This window comes from Lactuca virosa, chromosome 4 (genome assembly GCF_052849685.1).
Source record: "Lactuca virosa cultivar CGN04683 chromosome 4, Lactuca_virosa_CGN04683_v6, whole genome shotgun sequence".
Classification (NCBI taxonomy): Eukaryota; Viridiplantae; Streptophyta; class Magnoliopsida; order Asterales; family Asteraceae; genus Lactuca; species Lactuca virosa.
Genome location: NC_136429.1, coordinates 502,389,063 through 502,405,584, shown reverse-complemented (window position 1 = coordinate 502,405,584; position 16,522 = coordinate 502,389,063). Strand labels below are relative to the sequence as shown.

Genomic DNA, 16,522 nt, shown 5'->3' with positions numbered 1-16,522 from the left:
AGGAAGAAGGGTTGGCGAATATTTTAAGCCAAGGTGCAAGGAGGAATGAAATCCCTAAGGCCCTATTTATAGCCTTGGATGCCTCCTTAGGTTTAGTACTCCTTCCCATGTGGGATGGGAGCATAACCACGAAATTTCACTCATTTCCCATGTGGGATGGGGTGATTTTCATCCAACCCTAATCCCATAAGGTTCTGGAACATTCCTGATTAACCAACTATCGATTAATGAACATTCAACCCTTTAATTAATTAAACTGTTAATTAATTCCATAATATATTTCCAAAATATATTTCCAATTACTTTCTAATTAATTATTAACTATAATAATTAATAAACCAATTTCTCCTTTATTTATTCTACTCAATTTGGGTCTTGAGGGCAACCCAAAAGGACCCTGCTATTATTAGAAATATTACCAATAGTTAATGACCTTAAACACTATTCCAACATATATTAACTCCACCATCATCAGAATGTTGGTAGTTGATGCCAATAATTTTTTTGAAGTTCAGTGATTTTGGGAATGTTATGTTTGTTGGGAAGAACGATACCACACCGTATCTTGTGATTCGCCTTTTTTGCTCCCCTAAAATAATTATAGAGTTGGGTTATGTGTATCCTGTTGGTTTTACTGTTTGTTGGAGCTTTATAATGGGAAGGTTTTGTTTCCTAGTGCTACTACAAACAATGATATGTTTCACCTTTAACATGAAGCTCATGGAACTCAGATCATTAGCAACAACGGGATTTATTGTGTGATATGTTGTTAATCCCCTTCCCGAGTTTAAAAAAATAAAATTTAATATCCTTTTTTCTTTTCATTCTAATGCTTATTTTCTCCTGATTTAGATCCTAAAAACCAAAGTTATTGTTTGGCTACTATTGTAATGAACCAGAGACAGAAATTTCATCCATGAACATCTTGTTCACAGGTTAAAAGGTTAGTAGACCAGACTGACATGACATTGATCATCTTGATGGTAGTTGTTGCTGGTCTTTTCCCTAGCAAAGCACAAATGCAGTTTATAAAAACATACTTGTTAGTACATTAAAAATCTATTTTTTTAGCATTGTACTTTGTATTTGTTTCAAACCATCACACCAAATTTTTTATATAAAGGTGAAAAAAACACCACCTTCCATCCTGCACAACGTGCTGGGACGCCCACTAGTTATATATTAAAAACAATATTTATTAATATATAATAATCCAATAAAAAGAAATTAAAAAGAATTAGTGTATATTAATTGAATAAAATAAAATAGAAGAGATGCAGAAATGGTCCTTGTAGTGTGGTTACAGAAATGGTCTCTAAAGGTAAAATTGTCTTTTTTTTTTAAGTTAAGATCCAAGTTGTTAAAGTTAATATTTTTGGACCGATGGTGCACCACCAAACATATTTAGACCAAAACCACATATTTTTTATCCAAAAAAGTTTAGTGGTGCAACAGTGGTCCAATTTTGGATACCTTGTGTGGTTTTGGTCTCTATGGTTATCATTTTCGTGTGGTTTTGGTCCATATCCTACCTAAAATGACGAATATGCCCTTATTTGATTCTTTTTAATTTTCTTTATTTAATTAAATAAAATAAAAAGAAAACATTACATATCCTACCCCACCCCACCCCACTCTCTTTCTCTCCTGCTACATTACTCATCGGACCACCACCATCAGAGAAGGGCCACTGCTGCCACTACCACCACCATTAGAAGATTAGAAGATATGACTGTCACTACCACCACCGGAGAAGGGAGACGACGCCGTTGTAGAGATCGGAGCTACGATTTGCACACCGTTTTCGCTGGAAAGCATCTATCGTCGTCTTCGTCCCTTCGCTTCTCTAGTAGCGTCACTGTAATGCCATAAGGGTTTTGTAGCACCATCTGATAAGAAGGGTGGTACCAGTAGGGAAGTTTTATCAGTAATAGGAAGGAAATGTGGGGGTGAGTGCGGTATTGAATGTTTGTGGTGGACGGTGGTAGCAGTCAGTGGTGATGGTAGCAGCCATTAGGGATGATATTTTTCTTGAGTGCGTGTGTGTTTTGTTGAGAGAGAGAGAGAGAGAGAGAGAGAGCGAGAGAGAGAGAGAGAGAGGGTGGGCGCTTTTTTTGTTTTAAGTTAAAAAATATAAATTAAATTGATTTATGTATTAGCAGTTAAAGAAAATGAAAAAAACAAATGATAAGGGCATAATCGTCTTTTTAAGTGCACGATGACAAAAACCAATAAAAAGATTCAATTTTGAACCATTGGTGCACCTCCAAAAATTTTTGGACCAAAACCACAAAATTTTGCCAACCACAATAATGATGGAGAACACGGTAAAATACAATTGTGAATTTTGTGGCTTTCAGTAGGCTAAAATACAATAATGATGGAGAACACGGTAATTTTGTATGGTTATAACTTTCATGATTTTGACAAAGGTATGTGGACTGTGAAACCTCTATTTTTTTAATCATTTCATGTTCTTGTAGAATTGTAGAGACCTCATTGTTAAAAATGATGAGTTTTTCGGTTTATAGATTTTCCAAAAATAAAAAGGGAAAATACAAAGAAACGATGCACTTCACCATTTTAGCAAGCAAATGAGTTTATTTCATCTCAAGTTTGGATTTTGGATATATGGTTCTTTTGATATTTTAATCTTTTGCTTCGTATTTATATCTTTCAAAGAATATTTCTGTCAACTACTATTAAATTCAGGTTGATTAAAAACAAGTTACACATAAACCCACCAATTTGAAATTGTGACCAAGCTATTGCAATAAATCCAAAATGCTCACCTCATATAGATTCAATACATGAAATCAGCACAGGCAATGGAATTGGACCAAACAATAGTCCATTTGCTTTCAAATCAAAACTAATAATAATGGCTCCCTACCTCCTGCAACGTACTGCAAAGTACTGTAAGAAGGATAGGACCATATCCATAATTTATTCATTTTTGTAGTAAAATCCAGGACAAAGATCATTTATGTAATCTAATCCATATCCTATATATATATATATATATATATATATATATATATATATATATATATATATATATAGGATCAAATGAGAACACCTAAAAGGTTGAGAACGCGAGAACAGATCTAGGCATCTAAATATTCAAATCTAAGGTTATTATTAGACGGACCATTTATGTAAATTATGAAATTTATTGGTATTAAAGTGTAAGTTTGAAATAGTGAAAAGGGTATAATAGTAATTGATGGTTTATTTAATTGCTATAATTTCTCCTTATTTTCTTTAAATTTCGTCTCTCTCTCTCTCTCTCTCTCTCTCTCTCTCTCTCTCTCTCTCTCTCTCTCTCTCTCTCTCTCTCTCTCTCTCTCTCTCTCTCCTAGGGCACGACTCCTTTCAATATCATCGGTGTTATTATCTCCATAGAAATCAGAAGCTTATGCCGTCATCAGCCACACTGATGGCATCGTTTTAGGTAAGATTTAATTCGCAGTTAGATCGTGAAGGGAGATGTTGAAGTCTGAACTCGAAGTCAGCGATATTGGAAAGGTCCAGATCTGGTTCCTTCAGCAAATCTGAGAGCTTCTCCGCAGACGGAATCATGTTGTTGTTGGAAGCATCATCAGACATTTCGTGGGCAAGCAATGGTCGAGGAGTGAGCCAGGAGTATGAGGAATACGTCGGGGACTCCATCAACTGCATCGTCCATGGCTATTGCTGATACGGGTGGTTCTTCTCAATCACTTCTTAAGTAGGTTCGTCTTGTTCTTCTGAATTTGGATTTAGCAGTTGTAGATGATGATGATGATGCTATTGACTCGTTTGTTTGGGTCTTTTGGATATGTGCTCAATTGATTGGAATTGCTCACATCGCAGATAATGAGCCACGAGGTTTCAATAGCGGAGCTCTCTGTACTCTCTTCCTCTTGTGTACGCATTCCACATTTTCAATTTTCCCTAATCTCACGTCTATCTTAGATACTCGTTAATTATCTGATTTGAATTGATTGTTACAAGCTTCTGAATCTCAGATCGCAGATAAGGAGCCACGAGATTTGATTGTTAACGAGCCACGAGATTTGATTATGAATATGTTAAAATTCGTTAATGATTATAAATTGGAGATAAAAACTAGTAGACTTTATTTCATTGTTAATCATTTATGATTTTCAGCTCTATTCAAGTTTGGAGCTGTGTAAAGGGGTGAGTATTGATTCCAAGTCAACTCCATGCTCTTGAATTTCTTTTATTTATTTTTGTTAAATTAAAATCTTCATTCTTTTTTTATTATTGTATTTTACAAGTGACCCATTTATATATATAAAAAAAATCTTTTAACTCTAATTTTCTTTAAGAAAGATTTTAATCATACTTGAATATAATTATAAACCATATATGTTTATAGTTATCATCATACATGATTTTAGTTATCATCATACATGAATAACACTTTATTCATTATAAGGTTCACTATGATTGCAACAAAAACAAAAGATATACGACTTACGTTTTCCTTTCTCTGCCATCAAAAGAGAAACATGTATTCATTTGTGAATTAGTGAAGATGTATGCACAACGTTATTATCTGATTTTTTTATATCCTTGAACTTGATTTTGCAGGTGTGAACCCGAGAATAACAATGATCACATGTGCCCTTTTTTATCTTCTTTGGTCATTTGTGATTACAATCAAACTAGATTTTTTTTATCTTCATATTTTCTTTTATTCATTAATGATTACAAATGTATTGGTTTACTATATTGGTAAATATACTTTAACATTTATGATTATGACTAGATTAAGGTGTTTTATTTATTAATTTATTTATTTTATTTTTTTGGGATGGTGGTTAACTCATTCCAACTTTTATTATTACATATAATCATTCACAATCAACATAATCAAATCAAATAAAATCCTTAAAAAGGTTTAATTTAATATATGCTTTCGTTCATTTATGAATATACCATAAATTTATTTTTTTCAATCTTTATAAAAATAATAAAATATAGTTAAAAATCAAAATCTATGAAATTTGAACTAAAAATCTTTCATTAAGTATAAATTAAAAAAATTAATGAATTGGTTTATTTAGGAAACAGTCAAATAGAATCCGTAAATTTTTGCCAACTCATATTTACAATTAGTAATATGCCCTTATATATTGATTGGTATAGAATTGTTCTCGCGTTCTCAACCTTTTAGGTGTTCTCATTTGATCATTTCCATATATATATATATATATATATATATATATATATATATATATATATATATATATATATATATATATATATATATATCACAAATTGAAATCATCTTTTACATCATGTTTTAATCTTTGGGTTGTATAAATCTTACAAAGAGTTTATCTGTTCCATTGAGGATGTTGAAAGTTGAAACCTCCCGATGTAAAACTAACTCCGGTAACCGTACCAGAACTGGTCAATTTTTTTTTTTTGTTTTTTATTATTTTTTTTTTTATTTCTACACAGATGACAAATACGATGGTGCCAAAGACAGTCAGACCTTTTCAACTGCAAAAACCAAATCAAAGACAACATTTTAAAATTCATATGTTCACTATCTTTTGTTATTTCTAGAAGATTAAACTTTGTAACTGATTTTGATGGAAGTTATTTATTTAATTCAAATTTATTAATCTCTAGAAGGTTGAATTTATTTCTCAAAGTGGATGATTTGCAGAATAATTCTTAAGGTTGTTTGCTATTGCAAAGCCACCCATTTTGTTAAAGTGGAATATTGTGGTTATCACAGTGACCTGAGCTCAACCCATATTTGCCACCCTTTACGGTTTGTGTGTTTCCTGTAATAATCAGAAAAAAAAATGGCAGCTGGTTAAATAGTTAATACTTAAATGTTTAACTTTACTTATGAAATGCTATTGATTAACTATATATATTTCATAGAAAATAATAAAACAATGAAATATTATGATTATACAAATATTTGAGTGATTAAAATATATTGTTCACGAATATACTTTTAATCGGAACCTATTTTTATTTCAGGTTTTAATTGCTTATTTTTTCAAAAATCTAGGGTGTTTGGTTGTAAAAAAATTTCTAGTTTTCCATGCTTTTTTTTAAACAAGTTTGATTTATTTTGTTTCAAAGATTTTCCAAAAAAAAAAAATGAAAATTTTCTATTTGTCCAAATTGTATTTACAGTTTTCCAAAGTTTTCTAATTTTCTAAGATGAAAAATGAAACTCCTCAGGTCTCAACCAACCAAATGTGTTTTCTAAATTTTTTATTGAAAACCTAAAATGAAAATTCAACATTTTCTAAAAACGTTGAAATAGTTTCCAAAACCAAACACACTCTTAATTACTTATAGAAGATTAGGTTGCGTTTAGTTACGAATAAACAGTTTTCATTTTCTGTTTTTCGTTTTTCCTTTTCAGTTTTCGTTTTCCATTTTCAGTTTTCATCGGAAAATTTAGAAAACACATATAGTTAAAACTTATTCATTTTTTATTTTCAGTTTTAGAAAATTAAAAAACGTGTTTATTTTTCTATCGGTTTTCATTTTTAGAAAACGGTAGTGGAGGTAGGGTGGGCGTGGGTGCCATGGCGGTGGTAGGGACATCGGCGGTCAAGCAAACATCTCAGTACAAAATCAAATTCATCCCACTAGTGGGTCATTCACATTAACATGTTAAAAGAACTCAAGAGAAATCAAATCAGGGTGGAGATTCACGTGTCAAGATAGAAATCGAGAGCCTGAAAGTTGATAAGTGAGAAGTGAAAAGGTACTTACCACTTATGCGTTCGTGAGAAACGAGAAATCAAACAAAAGTCAAAATCAAGGGAGTCGTGTTCTTTGCGTCGAGGACTTAGGATTCCTGCCTCCTCTTCCTCGTCGTGACCGACACCTGCAAAGAGAAGCAAGGATCGATGGGGGATAGTTGCGTATGGCGGGCTGGTTGTTAACGGTTTATTTGCGAATAGGGCCCATAATTTTATTGTGAATAGTGGTCCATTACGACCACTAACCTGCTTGCTTCTCTTATAAACCCTGAAGTCCAAAGTCGATTCCTGAAGTCCAAAATTGATTACAAGAATGGATCTGTGAAGATGAATAGATGGGGGTGACTATTTTTACTGAACTTATTTATTGCAGATCTGCTTTTACTTAAGCCCTAAACCTAATTTATAGAATCGATAGAATACCATGGAAACTTTAGCCCTAATTTATGCCCATGGTTTTTTATACCATACCAACATAGAATTCTGAGATGGGAGCTAGAAGGAAACACAAATGACCTAAAAAAATCTTTGAAGATGCTGGAAACGATGCCAAAGAAGAAAATACCTTCTGATGGGTGAGGTGTGCCCGACGGCTATGAGGTCGTAGAAATTGAGAGAAGCGATCGAGCACGTAGAAATTGAGACAAGATATCGAGCGATCCATGAGCAACCTTTTAGCCAAATAAGGATACCAAGCAACTCGAAGCCTAGAACCTTATAACTAGGTGAAATAAAGTTTAAAAAATAGTCCATATATGTGTAGGAAAACTCAACCTTAGGATAGGGAAACTCCATACGGGGATCTCTCATATTGAGTACAATCCACCAGCAACACAATTTTATTTCGGAAAGTGGCGAAGCCTCACGCCTGCAACACAAATGATTCATAGGTTTTTCGGGAATTTCAATTATATTGTACACGTAGGGGTTTTGCCACTGAATTCAGAGAGAGAGATAGAGAGGGAGAGAGAGATGGTGGAAAACAGGGAAGGAAGGAACACTGAGGAGAAGAAATAAAAGCAAATATTGCACGTCCGTATGACTGTAGAATAGAAAACACTGGAGCTTGATGTGCTCTTATCTACGGTATAATAACATTTGTCAAAGTGTTAGGTTTTACAATAGGATTTGCAAAAAATTGAAATCGTACAAAAAAAAATTACAAGGGAAAAAGGTGTCATAACAAAAACAAAAAATCAAACCGTTTTAGAAAACCAACACTTTCATTTTTGTTTTTTCAAAAAACAAAAATTTTTCGGGTTAATGTGGTTTCTTATATAAAAAGAACGGGAAAAAACGAAATACCAAAATTTATGTTGTATTCTAAAACCGAAAATTTTAAAGTAAAAAAAAACAAAAACTAAAAGTCAAAAACTAATATTTTTTAGCTTGGCTTTGGTTTTAGTAATCAATTCATTCTCACATCTAGTGGTTAACAAACTTTCGTCCATCAAACAAAATAATTATTAAAAGGTAAAAATTGGAATTTTTTTCAAGATAATAATTTGGTTTTAGTAATTGATCCATACCTTATCCACTTGAGCACGATAACTTTCGTGGGAATCGACTTCTAGCATTTTAATCTATCAAATATCAATCAAACAAAATTGATATTAGAAGATTATAATTGGTGAGCATAAAACAATTCAGAATATGCATACCGTTTTTTCAATATCCATCCACTTTTCTACATATCTGTAGGTGCCCAACGATGAGAAGTTATACTCCCTAGTTAAGTGAGATCCAAAACGACAAATGTCTTTTGAAAAATTTGTCAAGGCCTGATCTAGGTCCTTTGGTCTATCTAGGTTCATTGGCCTGAGAAAACAATCAATAGAACTTTATTATACATAAGATTCCTTACATATCAGTACAAAATCGGATTAAGCAAGCATCTCAGTACAAAATCAAATTCATCCCACTAGTGCGTTATTCACATTGTCAGGTTAAAAGAACTCAAGAGAAATCAAATCACGGTGGAGATTCACGTGTCAAGAAAGAAATCGAGAGCCTAAAAGTTGTTAAGTGAGAAGTGAAAAGGTACTTACCACTGGTGCGTTCGTGAGAAACGAGAAATCAAACAAAAGTCAAAATCAAGGGTGTTGTGTTCTTTGCGTCGAGGGCTTAGGGTTCATGCCTCCTCTTCCTCGTCGTGACCGACACCTGCGAAGTGAAGTGAGGATCGATGGGGGATAGTTGCGTACATCGAGCTGGTCATTAACTGTTTATTTGCGAACAAGGCCTATAATTTTATACTAAGTTACGTATGTGGCCCAAGACAAAATAGATTAAATCAATTGGGAAATTGTCATTTCCCACACCTACAGAACACGCTTGAACGGAAAAAAAAGAGGTAACTGATCATTTCATCTTTCCTTCATTCTCTCGATAATCACAAAAATCAAGGTAGACAGGAAGTGTTTTGTATCCTGCAACAGTCTTAAAATTCCGACCATAAAGAGTTTGATAATTACCTTCAAAATCAGAATCGGTTTATAGAATATGCACTAGGTCGCGTCAAATCAAGGCTCAGCTATTCAAGAATCAAAATAAAAAAAAAGGTACTTTAAAAATTATAATAGTTTTTGATTAAAGAAAAGGTACTTTAAAAATTAGAATATGCACTTGAATCACTCTCTTAAACTTGACAATTGACAAATCTAGTTATGATTGTATTAACAGGGTCTCGATAACTCTTTTGGTTTTTCAAAAATCCACAAACCACAAATCATTGGTTTTTCACATATCCAGAAATCAGTCAAGGTTTACTACTTTACCCTCTTTCTCTATGTTATATTGATACTCGTTTTTACCTCTTTGGTTTATTGTAATTTGGTTTTATAACAGATTCAGTGTAGATTCATATTTGATTTGTTGTAACCAAAAACTACGATGTGAGAAGGAATTTACAAATCTATCAAATCACAGAGGAAGAAGACATTTAATGGACTGGCTTTGAAAACAATCGAGAGAATTCTTTTGGATAAAATTATTTATATAGAAGTAACTGAAAATCTTCTTTCAGCGAATACTAGAAGGATGACACTTTTTAAGTAGAAGCAAATTTTTTATGTATTCTTTTGAAAGAACTATTAACTTACGTCACAATAGAAAATAAAAAATAAAAATTGTTTGTCTCAACTTTTAAAAAATTTCAAGTTTTGGGGTCTAATTTTACTAATCAGCACAGAGCCTCCAAAATCTAGTGGTCGGCCTGTGTACTGCGTTCTTAGCTTCTAATTCAGGAAAGATATGAGGCGTAAGATTCAATAAGGACTCGTATCAGAACACGAGTGTCATGAATGATTGTTGAACTATTTAGAAAATTGGTTTGAGTAGTTGTATAAAGATGGTTTAATCTATTTATCAACCATTTATTTAATATAACTAATAATGTATATCAGTAGCCTTTTGTTTTCTAAAAGAATTGCAATTGTAACAACCACTTTTTAGGTATAAACTGTTTATCCAGCTAACGGGTGAAGAGCGGTTTTTGGGCATTTTGCGACACGACACTTTTCCGGAAAACGGCCCATTTCTCCGCAACTAAACGCACCCTTAACTTCCCTATAATTTATTGGAGTCATCATATTACCTCGAAACTTGACAGAATCTACTTTATCAGAAGGCATTCCAAGGGCATTATATCTCCATTCTAGTTCCACCATTCTTCTTGCTTATATCACAAAACTCTTCCCTTGCTTTCTCATGATTCATCTCACAAAAGTTCACCATCATCATTTAAATAAGCATACAACAATCAAAGTGATTAGAGAAAGAAGAAACATGAAATCAAATTATTTCCTTTATTGCTCCTGCTGCACATAGGATGAAAAAATCACATTATACATAACGCGACTTAGAGGGTACCATTTTGAAATCCAAAGGTACAGAAAAGAACTAAAGCCACATACAAGAATATAAGGAACCTGAAACAAACATTTAATGGCTAAGAATGCATTAAATCATTTGTATGTAACATAATAAAAAACAAATTTAACGATTGTTTCAAACATTGAGGCTAATAATTTTTTGTTTACTAAAGGAAAAATGCATTATGGCGGTAAGCTAAGAAACTAAACTGGTATTTTTGTTAACTAAAAGAAAAATGTATTATATAACTACATTCAATCTGTTCTTTAAGGAGAAAGAGAAATTAAGGCATTTACTAATCTGGAACTGAGATTAATAAGATTAATGAATCTGTGAAGAAGAAACTAAAATGAGGAAATTTTGCCTTTGTTCTGCTCTTTTGGGAGCTCCATTACGACCACTATCCTGCTTTCTTCTCTTATGACCCCTGAAGTCCAAAGTCGATTCCTAAAGTCCAAAATTGATCGCAAGAATGGAACTGTGAAGATGAATAGATGGGGATGACTAAAGGCCACGATATTTTTTATACCAAACTTATTTATTGCGGATCGGCTTTTACTTAAGCCCTAAATCCTAATTTATAGAATCGATAGAATAACATGGAAACTTTAGCCCTAATTTATGCCCATGGTTATTTATACCATACCAACACAGAATTCTGAGATAGGAACATAGAATGAAACACAAATGACCCAAAAAAATCTTTGAAGATGCTGAAAACGATGCCAAAGAAGAAAATACCTTCTGATGGGTGAGGTGTTCCCGACGGCTATGAGGTCGTAGAAATTGAGAGAAGAGATCGAGCACGTAAAAATTGAGAGAAGATATCGAGCGATCCATGAGCAACCTTTTAGCCAAATAAGGATACCAAGCAGCTCGAAGCCTAGAACCTTAGAATTAGGTGAAATAAAGTTTAAAAAATTGTACATATATGTGTAGGAAAACTCAACCTTAGGATAGGGAAACTCCATACGGGGATCTTTCATATTAAGTACAATCCACCTACAACACAAATGCTTCATAGGGTTTCGGGAATTTTAATTATATTGTACACATAGGGGTTTTGCCACTGAATTGAGAGAGAGAGAGAGAGAGAGAGAGAGAGATGGTGGAAAACAGGGAAGGAAGGAACAAGGAGGAGAAGAAGTAAAAGCAAATATTACATGTCTGCATCACTGTAGAATAGAAAACACTGGAGCTTGATGTGCTCTTGTCTGTAGAATAGAAAACACTGGAGCTTGATGTGCTTACAGTATAATAACATTTGTCAAGTGTTAGATTTTACAATAGGATTTGCAAAAAAAATTGAAATCGTACATGAAACGCTCTAAAATTTTCAATCAAATTTTTCATTTTTAATTCTCAAATTTTTACTCATAAATCCACATCATCACATAAATTGTAATTTATTTTCATGACAACATTAGAGTATCCCAAAATCCTCAAATCTCTATAAGCCGACAGATGTGTACAATCGAGCATTCGCCTTCCCGAAATCTATAGGAGTACTTGAAACACATATCACATACATAAAAATAATTAGCCTCTCATGGCTATATCTCGATAAGGACCCTACGGTCATGTGTCTCAGTGAAGACCCTCCGGTCCCACGGTTCGGGTTGGACCCTCTGGTCCTATCTCAACAATGCGCAGGATAATATACAGCATCAATCACAGGACAGAATGCATGATATCACATATCTCAGTATATGTACATAAGATCAACATATACGAAGAGTACTATAACAACATAAGTCACAAAAACAGTACGCACGATAACACATATCACATTATAAACAAATAAGACCCTCCGGTCAATAATGTACTAAGACCCTCCGGTCAATAATGTACTAAGACCCTCCGGTCAATAATGTAAATAAGATCCTCCAGTCAATAACATGAATAAGACCCTCCGGTCACGCATAAATTACCACTCAGGTAAGTATAGTGAGAAGACTCACCTCGCGGAGTAAAGCAATATATTCCACACTCGAGCTGTTGGTCTAATCTCCGCCCCTCCATGGCCTCTAAAATCCACAAGTTGACCAAAACCCTAAAATCAACGGAAGTCAACACTCAAGACTGACCCAACTCTAAAAGTCAACGGAACTCAACACTCAAGTCAACAGTCCATGTTGACTAAACTTGCCGAGTACAGCTCATGAACTCATCGAGTTCCTTTGAACTCAGTAAATCGTGAAAACCCGAGTCAACTCGCCAAGTTTCTAGCCAAATCGTCGAGTCCATGCAGCATCCAGAAGACCAGGAAAAACCCTAACAACTCGTCGAGTTGTCCAATCAACTCGCTGAGTTCACTCTAAATCCAAAGATGGATAAAACCCTCTCAATTCGTCGAGTTGTCTCACCAACTCTCCAAGTTTGTAACGCGTCCATACCAAACGAGGTAAACCCTAACCAACTCGTCGAGTTGGCTTTCCGACTCGCTGAGTCCCTTCAGTCCAATATCTCATTCAGACGATTTCAGGCAGAAATTGTTGTGTTTTGAGCATAACATCATTCCTATGGTGTACATGCAACCCTAATTGCCTTGGATCTAGGTTTTTCTAATTTGAACATACAACTATGAATACCAAAGCAATAACCCTATGACTAGCATACATATTTCGAAAATCACATATGATTAGGGTTATAATCTTTACCTCTCTTTTATGTAGCAATAACAAGTTTAATCCTTCTTGATCTTGACTTCTGAAAGCCTAGTGCCCCAAGTGTTTGCACCTCTAATGGAGTCACAAACACTCAATGCAAGAAGATGACTTGGGAGAGAAGGATTTTCGGCTAGGGTTTCTTTCTAGAATGCATAGGCCGAAAATCCCCTTGTATGGGGTTCTATATATAGTTGTGGCTGCTAGGGTTTTCAGGGTGAAACCCTAATCTCTAACTTAGGAAACAAGAAGCCCATGAACTTCTTCCTTAGAGCCCATGGACGAAATCTTATGGGCTTCCCCATAAATTTCGTCCACTCCACTCTATGGAGTGCATCAGCCCATTTATGCAACTATCAATGATTTGCATAACAGTCCCCCAATTATTTAATCAGTCTCTTTTGACCACTAAATTAATTTCAAATTAATTTTTGATCAATACTAGTTATATAATATGATTTCCAAATAATATATTAATCTTGTAATATATTAATAAAACCATTTTGAGTACCAATTTATTATTTACATAATAAATTCTACTTTCTCTCCTCTCGTCATCCTATCAAGTTGCATGAGTGAAGGCAACCCAAAAAGACCATGCTCATAATCGGGTCAAGAACATCCAATAATAGTTATGGGCTTAGACACCTAATCCAACAGTCTCCCACTTGGATAAGTCTAATAACTATTATTGCAAGTACGACTTCAGAACCTGATTAGCAATCGTAGCTTTCAAAAGTCGTTGTCAACTCTAATCTTATCAGTAACGCGTCCTTTAGATAAGGGATCATATATTTCTCCATTCTCAAGATATCGTATGAACTGAGACATGGATTTTAATCATTCTCACTGTTCATGCGTTGTTTCCCGATTTCCGATTTATGACGACTGACTAATTGAACAGATCAAATCAGTCCAGGCTTGGCCAAGCGTTTTAGGGTGTCATCACTAAATCATCAAGGGGCCCACAAATATCTCTTTTATCCTATTAGGGTAAAAGGAACGGATAAACTTCGACTCATATGCTTACACTATTTTCTCATCAAATCAAACACAACAATACGTTTTATAACATCAAGTTACTGATGCGTTTACATATTATCAATGTGCAACCGACTTGTAAACAACAACTATATGTCTCCGTTTCAAGAATATAAGATATTATCATCTCACAATCACTCGTGATAAAATCCATGAAGTGGTTCACATGAGCGTGCGTTTAATCCAATACTCAAATCCCTATTTCAAGAGTACTCATGAACACTATAGCAGACTTTGGCTATGTCTAAACACTTCAGACAATCTACAGTCGGATTCATGACAGACTTACCTCATTACCTACTTCCAAAGTATGATTGACTGTGGATGTTTGAATAATCTTATTATTCGGGAAGTCAAAACATGCGAAGTGAAACACAAGAATAATCGAATCCAATACGGTCTCAACACTTTTGAGTATAAATAAAATACTTTCTATTTAATCACCATATTGATTACACATTATTCATTGTATAATGTTTCGAGTAATAAACTTAATACTTGAATTAAAACAATAGTTATCCCATGCTCCAATCATGCACACTATGTTTACCTATGATCCTTACTTTGTGAAATAGATCAATTGAACACATTTTCAATGACGCTCATTTCATAATTCTCGATCCTTAAGTGTAAGAATACCAAATTCTTACCACTATTAGAATATGTTAGATTCTAACATTTTACGCAATGATCCTTTTGTAATGTCATAGTACCAAAGTTACAAAGACTTTGCCAATGAAATTACAAAGTGCTCTATTCGAGATTGTTACAAGACAATTCCACGAAAGTGAAGTCTCAAATTCAAAGTACATTCCTTTGAACATCCTTCTTGTATAAAAGTTTCTAATCTACATAGATTCTTAATATCCAACTCCCATTATGGAAACATTTCCATATTTGCCATATGACAACTCATTCCTAATAGAAACATATCTATTCATAATAATGTCAATATGTTCCATTCAATACTTTACTTCCAACTGCCCACAAGCGACCAATCATTAGCGAACCTTAGATCGTCCTTGACAGTTGTTTAATTATTTTAGTCATATCCGGTTCTGATCCTTTTTCCCTCTTAATGCCCTAGGCATTTGGAAAATCAGAACGGTCGAATATTACAGCATATGCAATCGATCATATACCCGAAGCGTATGGGATACGATACATAATGTCTTACATAAAGACATGATACTTTACCAGCCTCTTGCTATAATATTGTCATATATAGAATTCCCTTATGTTGAACCTTTTCAACATAACATTCATATATGTCCTTTGACTAAATTTGATTAAAATTTCTCGATCTAAGCTTTTAGATTTGAAATGAAGTATAAGTTCTTCTCCCTTAATTATAGCAAAACAACTTTTCAACCTCTGCAACTTTGCGAGTTGAAACTTTTGTTTTCTATAATTAATATTGCTGACTCGCAACACTTTAACATAATAATCATGCTCCCACTAACATGATAATTATATCCTTACCAACATAACACTTATGCTCCCACTAGCTTTGACATGTATTCAGAAATCAGCTGGACTTTCTAGAAATCAATACTTATTGACTTCTTTACCAAAGTTCAGATTTCTAATACGAGATGCTTCGATAAGCTTTATCTAAGCTCATACACCTTTTATTAGAAAGCTCATATATGTGTCTAAACAATTTCAGAACTTACAACAATAAGTCTTAAATGTTCAAACTATTTGCCACTTCTCACAATTCGAACTATGAAGAGGGGTGCCGTAATCATAATCGAATTTGAGAATGCAAATATCACAATTGCTATCTCCTTAAAATCTTCTCAGTGAAAGCGTTTCCTCATAATCATTTTCATGAAGCGGAGAGAAACCTTACCACTTAGATTTTCTAGTGTATGTGTTCCTATCCATGTGAATTTGTCATAACCATTAAGACAATGTTTGTGATAAATCCAAACTCATATGGACTGAACTTGTTCAATCTTAATTTCTTGCCATTTGGCAGCACAAGGGCCTACCATGTCTACCAAGCAGTTGAGCAGCTCACCCATACAGATCAATGAACTTTCATTTATTAAGGTGCTTTGCCTTTATGCATTCAAATGAGAACTCATAGAACTCACATGCATAGTCAACTCAACTTGAATGGCACAAAAACAAGAATATGTCAACACGATAGGTTATAAACCTCAAGTCGTGTGCTAGTGATAG

The 16,522-nt window shown here is 33.9% G+C and overlaps 2 long non-coding RNA genes across 2 annotated transcripts; one reads left to right on the top strand and one right to left on the bottom strand.

Annotated features, from left to right (window-relative positions):
* The first annotated feature begins 3,369 nt into the window (after positions 1-3,369).
* On the top strand, positions 3,370-4,054 carry LOC145169433 (uncharacterized). Its single transcript, XR_013742482.1, has 3 exons — positions 3,370-3,734; positions 3,856-3,909; positions 4,011-4,054. It is a non-coding gene; the product is annotated as an uncharacterized LOC145169433 (long non-coding RNA).
* A 1,228-nt stretch (positions 4,055-5,282) lies between these two features.
* Positions 5,283-7,819, bottom strand: LOC145109355 (uncharacterized). Its single transcript, XR_013708961.1, has 3 exons — positions 7,318-7,819; positions 6,763-7,071; positions 5,283-5,807 (listed from the first exon to the last, which is right to left on the bottom strand). It is a non-coding gene; the product is annotated as an uncharacterized LOC145109355 (long non-coding RNA).
* Positions 7,820-16,522: the final 8,703 nt, after the last annotated feature.